The sequence below is a fragment of the Gossypium hirsutum genome, chromosome D05 (assembly GCF_007990345.1).
Source record: "Gossypium hirsutum isolate 1008001.06 chromosome D05, Gossypium_hirsutum_v2.1, whole genome shotgun sequence".
In the NCBI taxonomy this organism is placed as follows: domain Eukaryota; kingdom Viridiplantae; phylum Streptophyta; class Magnoliopsida; order Malvales; family Malvaceae; genus Gossypium; species Gossypium hirsutum.
The window spans coordinates 24,638,781-24,645,914 of NC_053441.1; the positions used below are offsets into that span (position 1 = coordinate 24,638,781).

A 7,134-nucleotide genomic window follows, 5' to 3' on the forward strand; every position below is an offset into this window, starting at 1 on the left:
ATGATTAGTTACAGAAGAAGATGAAGGAGAGAATATTTCATGATCTTATGCTTGATCTTTAAGCTTATTTCTTATTGGATGTTGGTGTAAGAAGTGATATCATATTTATTCATATTATGGTCTAACAAATTTTAATTTAGATAATTAATCATATTTGATTTGTTTCATTATTTCAAGTGAACCAATTTATATTTTTATTTAACTTTCACTTTAATTTTAATTTTGTTGTGATCTATGCTATATTTAAGCTTATAACTGAGTTGGTATAACGACTCAACATCAACTCTCATGCACCAGCTCGATTGAAAAATGACTAAAAATTTCATTCTTTTAAGGCTTTTTTGATAATTTAGCCTCTAAACAATATCCATTTCCCTATTTTGGTACATAAAATATTTTATCTCAAATTGATATCTAAACTTTGCACGGTTACTCGTTTTGGAACCTAACAGTTAATGACTTAAAAATATGTCAACCAATCAGAACACCCCACATCATCAATGACATGATAGGTTAATTGGTGAGGCATGTGATTGATCGTTAACTAAGTTGACTGACCAAAATTATTAAGAATTATTTAAAAATTATAAAACTATTTAAAATGAAAAAAACTTGCAAAATGTTATATAGAAAAATTAAAATTTATTTAAAAATATAAAAACATATAAAAATTATTAAAAAATTATAATAATTATAATAATTAAAAGATATTTTTTTCCAAAAAATTCAAATATATATATTTGCAAAAAGGAAAACTCAAAAAAATAGATACAAATTACGAAAATTCAAAAAAGTACATCAAAATTTTAAAAAATTCGTTAAACTTTACAAAATTACAAAAGAATCTAAAAAAAATCGAATATAGACAATTGTAATAACTTAAAAGATATAAATTCTAAAAAAACTTCTTAAAAATTTTAAAAAATCTAAAAAAATTATGTTAAAATTCGGTCAACGTCTATCATCACCGGTCAACAGTTGATGATCGTCAATGCCAACTATATATTTTTTAAAATGTATACTTTTTTTAATTTTTAAAAATTATTTTTTATTACATAAACATGAAAATCATGTATAGAATTGACGCGTAACATGTCAATTGATTCATAATGTTATTATAGAAATTATAAAAATTGAATTCAACCGAATAATAAAACTATAATTTAAATATAAAAATGGTGAAAATTTTAAATGAAAAAAAACTAGAAAAAGTCACAATCAGCATGAAGCCATTAAAAATATATTTATGGCGATTCCATATTTCCTTTCTCCCAGTAACTGTGATTAGGGGCAGGCGAGTCTGCATTAATTACTCATTTATATGTAGAGAGGGTTGGATAAGTTTTTCATTATTTATTTTAATATAATATTAATAATTATTCATCGCTCTTCCTTAATTTATAAATAGAAAAATGATGCGCTTTAGCGCATTTAAACGTTTTCTTATCCTAATAATAATACTCGTACTAATTTAAAACTCAAAATCTTAATATCTATACTATCTAAGTATCATCAAAATCCTTGCTTCCCTTCTTCAATCTTAACATTTTTATTAAATATCAAATACCCATTGAAAATAATATTGATCAGATAATTAGAAAAATAAAATAAACCTTGTTATAAGAAATCTATATTTTTTTTCTTTGACAAACATAATAGCAATAGCGGATAACTTGTAAGTAAAAGAGCTTAGATTCGATCCTAAACAACTTACTCTCTGCTCTTTTAATTATCTGAAAAAAAAAACATAACAGTAATAGTTTTAGCAAAATTTTTTATCCTCAAAAGGTTCAAATGAAAAAGCCAAATAAATTATCTTTGCAGCGCACTCAAAACAACAAAGCTTCTTTAACATATCAGTAATAGTATTAGCAATAAGTGTCATGTTAATTGATAGCTGCTTTTCATCACTGAAAACATTTTTAGCTTCCATTACTGTAGCATTTGATTCAACATGTAAATGCAAGTACCATATACTTAAAAGCTTTATACAAATAGATTGAAAATATGCATAAATGATACAACATATAACAAAATTTCACACAATATTCTCGAAAATAAATCTCAAAAGAGTTGTGAAAAAGAATAAATGAACCATTTGTGCAAATAGTAAGGTGAGGATACAAAGCTGGTGCAGGGATTCCAATGAGCTCCTGAACCAACTCTGTCTGCAGTCATAACCGTTGTGAGTGGATGCTTAGAAGCTCTAGATTTCTTCTTGGGTTACACCTATATTGTTCCTATAATTGTTGTTGATGGGTTTGTCTTTTCGCCTGAAATTGAGTTTTTGTTGGAAATGTTCTGGTTCTTAAGGGATCAACAACAAAGGAAAAATAGTGTTCCTTTGTGCTTCTTTTTGTTGTTGATGGCTTGACAACAACTGTTTGGTAGGTGACGATGTGAAAGCCATGAACCCATTAAGATCAATGCACTGGGCTAAGAGATTAGATTTTTGGACGCAAAGATGGAACACATGAGGTCAATTCTACTATTAGTTTTTGTACGTGTAAGTTGTGAATGCAATCCATTTACTCTAATGTGGATTTTCAAATATCAAATTTTATAAAAATATCACATTCAGATTAAAAATATCAAATTCAAAAAGTATAAGAATTAATAATAGAATTTTACCAAGATAAAACTTGGGTAGTTCATTGCCGCTGTCACAAGCTATTTTTTGGGAAGGTATTGTTGTTTTAAGTTACAATAATCTTGATAAAGGATGATCAAAATATGGTAAAGGGTTAGGCGATGAAGAGTGGCTTTGGTATTGTTGTAGCAATGACAACAACAATGAATTATAAATTTTAGGACCCAAAATACAATTTTATCATTGTATCAACTAACAATTTTATAATTTTAAAAAACGATTAAACTGTATTTGTACCAGTTTTGGAGGCCTAAGGTCCCTGCTGCTACAAGTACTTCTCAATATATACTATCAGCTTCTTTTTTAATTTACATCTTCTTTATATTTCTAAAAGCTCAAAATTCACATAAAGCTAATCAGGAGCACCCATTAGCTACTGATTCAGACATTACAGACTAATTATTATAAATGTGGAGCTATTGCGACTCCATGACTGTAGTTTTTTACCGTGAAACTAAAGTGTAAAGGTGAGGGCATGGAAACTCAAGTATGGTTTCTTTTCCTTATTTCCAATCTGAAAGCATCCAGATTTCTGCTGGCACAATGATGCCACTGTCTCTTTCATTGTTTCTGGTCCGGACACCAACACTCCAATATCAGATCCATTAGTTTCATTCAGGAATTTGGAGAATTCATCTGATGAGATTCCATCATTTCAATGTGTTAGAAAATTAATCACAACAATATCTGATACTAACATAAACACACTTAAGACCAGTGCAGGTTCTATAAGATTGAAGGGCATATTATATATGTATGTATGAGAGTACCTTTCAAATTAGGCCTTCCTCCAAAATGGACTTCATGTTCCTCCTCTACCACACCTTTCGTCTCAATCGAACTTAGCTGCTGTACTTTTTCTTCCTTTAAGGAGACAAGTGGTACTTCTTCCTTCTTCAGCCGTCTCCATCTCAAAACAATAGCTACCAAGCTGGTGCATGCTAATGATATGATGAATGAGGATATGATAAGTATGTCGGCAACCCAAGAGGGGCTCTTTTCTTTAGGAGCCTTCATTTTGGAAGACACGGCCTGTTTTGAAGAGTGATGACCACTAGTATTCTTTCCAGAGGGAACAAATATGTGGTTGAAACAGATAAGAAAAACCAGGAACGTAATGGAAGCAATTCCAGCCAATGCAGCAGTCCAATACAAGCTTTGTGGTCCATGTATTGCGTAAATTGGACCTTTTAAGCCGAAATGAACCGATTGCACTTGAGATGCCTCATTAAGCATTTCTCCTAGTGTTGCACCACACTGCTTTTCCTGGGTGACAAAAACTTTTAGTTTCAGATGACATTTGTTTGAGGGGTGGTTCTGCAGTAGGGAAGAAGCTGATTGTAACAAGCCAATGTATTGTGATTTCTTGACAACGTATATCAACTGGATTCTGGATGGTAATCTATATCTGCTACTGCCATTCCCTTGAGTTGCAGGAATTTCATGCAGTATGCTAAGAAATGGTGTTATCCCAATTCCACCAGCAACCAAAAGTAGGTTGTCATATCTGCAAAGGATTTCTGATTTCAACAAAAATGTGTAGTACAGAATTCAGTTCTAGATATAATGAAATCTCATGCTATATGATTCTTTAGCACACCTCAAAAAGGTCAAAGAGGAAGGACCATAGGGGCCTTCTATTGCAACAGGTATGGGTTTCATCTTATCAGCATCAGAGTCTAGCTGAGCCCGTATATTGTCATATAAAGAAGTTGTCCACCGTCCATCACATTTAACTAAAACAGACATCGTATGATGATCAATGGTCGAACTAGAAGTTATGCTAAAGGAATGCCACTGAAATCTGGATATACTCGGTATCTTCATAAATGTTATACTTGTTGGGGTATATTTCAAGCCTGAAATGAGTACAAAGACCACATCAAAGAAACTTTCTCAAAATGTTTTCACATGGTATATATTTCAGTAAAAAAAGAAGAATTTACCTGTGTCTTTTGGCAGGATAAGTTCTACAACTTTACAGGGATATAATCTAGCTGAAAGAATATGAGTTTGTGGCCATGATTGTAGGATGCGAAGTAGTTTGTCAAGACAAAAGAGGAACACTCCAGCGAAGATCATATAGAAGTGTCGATCTCCGGCATGAAGCAAGAAAAATACTAGGAAGATTATGTACAAGTGGTGCATATAATAGAAGATTTCAAATCTTTTCCTCCTGATCTGAGGAAGTGATGTGATCCACATAACCAACCCCACAACCAGTGTTATCTCTCCGGCAAGGTATATCCGGCCTGTCCTCTGCCATTTTGTTATCTGTTAGTTGTTCAAACAAGTGTCACTGTAAGATTATGTAGGTGAAACTTAACAAGTAGTACGATAAGATTCGCTCATATTCACTATGACCTCATCCTGAATGTAGTGGCTAACACCCCAGATGAACAAAGTGCTGGCACCATGAAAAGTAGCAAAGCATATCATAGCAGTCCCTAGCCATATATGGTATCTCACAGAAGCTTCAAACTGGATACCAAGTATGCGAAATACGGCCAGTTCCCTCAAGATAGGTAGAAGAAGCAAAGCCAAGCAGGCCTCTGCTAGCAAACCAAATCGAGTTGCCACTCTTAGAAACTTGAGTTGCCATCTAAATTCAAAAGAACACACTCACATATAAGTAACGATGATATTCTTTGATTCTCAGCATCTGTCATTATTTTTTGAATCTTAGTAAGAGATTTTAAGAACTCACAAGTCCAACTTCAAAGATTCCATAGGTGTCAACTTAGTAAAATCGTGAGATATGCGCGTATAAAAGGTCCATGCTAGAAAGAGGATAAGAGAAATACTGAGAGAATCTCAACACCGGATAAAATGCCCACAAGACTACTTGTAACTAGTGGATTTGAGAAAGCAGCTGTTGAACTCCTTATTTGTCTACTGTCGCAAATTAAATAATTAAGAAGCGAAAGTTAAAGCAAGCAAATATGTATATATATCCACTTCACAAGATGAAAATGGCATAACTATATTACCTGTTTCTTTGCCCCCAAGATTGCAACTTCAAGTACACAAGTCCAATCATAGCCACAGCAATTACAGGAAACGTATACACCGTAAAGTCAAGACCTGTAATATATAATTGGCTGTTAATTCTAACTGGTACAATCATGTTAGAGAAGAGACTTAAAAACAAATATCTATATAGAAAAAATTGGGTTTCTGAATATCTCAAGTATTTACCATAGTAACCAAACACGGTATTTCGAGCACTGCTTTCAGCTGCTTTCCATTTTCTGGTCCATAAGTTGGTTGGTTTGAGCAGCCAGAGAGATAGCCAGGCAGTGGATAGTAAGATCATCAAGACTTTGAGAAGGATAACAACGGCGGCTTTGCCCATCTCTAATTTGTTTCCAAAATGGTTGCAGGAAGGAGATTGGTGAGTTGCAGTAAGTGTGAGAATGGATCAGATATAAAGAGGTTTGGAGAAAAGATTTGGCTCCACTACCACAAGCAGTCGCACTATGTTAGGTGATAAAAAAAGATTCTAGTTAGCCCCACTACCTGTAACTATAAGGAAAGAGTGCCCACCATTTACACTTACAAAGTCATTAAAGTCACTTCCTTTGTGGAGGATTCTTTTGCATATCCAAGGGGCTTAATATTCAAGTCTCCATTATTCCTATGTTTGACATATATATTACCATGAGGAGATGCAACTAACATGGGAAAATCTTCTTGTATATATGTGACATATATAGTCCCAAACATGGATTTTTCATTTCAGATTATTGGTATTTACAGGTTTGAATTTTTTTGAAAGCGTAAACTACAAAAAAATAATTATTTATGCATGATTTAAATTACATTTTGGTTATTGAATTTTAATGGTCAAATATTCAAATTGGACCTAATTTTTAGGGGTTAATCATATAAAAGTCAAATCTTTCAAAATGGTCATATAAAAACCTAATCTTTACAAAAATGCTCAAATGAAGGTTAAACATTTTAAAATGGTCAAATAAGGGCCAAATCTTTTTTAAAGTGCTCAAATAAGGACCAAATTTTTAAAAAAATACTCAAATAAGGGCTTTTTCAAATGCTACATATTAAGTCTCAAATTATGTTTTTATTATTCTCTTCTTTTCAAGCAATATCTAACTCATCTATAGTGCATTTTATTCTAAAAATGATAACATTCACTTAATTTTTACTCAATTGAGCTGGAGTACGTGAAAAATATTTATTTGAACATTTTTGTAAAGGTTAAATCTTTATATGATCAGTTTTAAAGGTTTGGCCCTAATATAAATAACCCTTAAAAAGTTGGGTCTTAATTTGAGTATTCAGTTAACTTTAACTTATTACATTTTAATTACTAATGTTATCAATTTGTAATATTTTAATCATTGTGTTGTTACTTGACATTAAAAATGTTAATACCATCTAATTAAACAAGTTTTTTAACTTTTTTTTTTACTTTAATTCTTCTCTCGTCCCTTCTTACCTTGTTCCTAGTCCCTACCAAG

General features: G+C 32.0%; 1 pseudogene; it reads right to left on the reverse strand.

Moving 5' to 3' along the window:
* Nucleotides 1-2,596: 2,596 nt before the first annotated feature.
* Nucleotides 2,597-6,103, reverse strand: LOC107914017 (ferric reduction oxidase 8, mitochondrial-like; annotated as a pseudogene).
* Between the last annotated feature and the right edge of the window lie 1,031 nt (nt 6,104-7,134).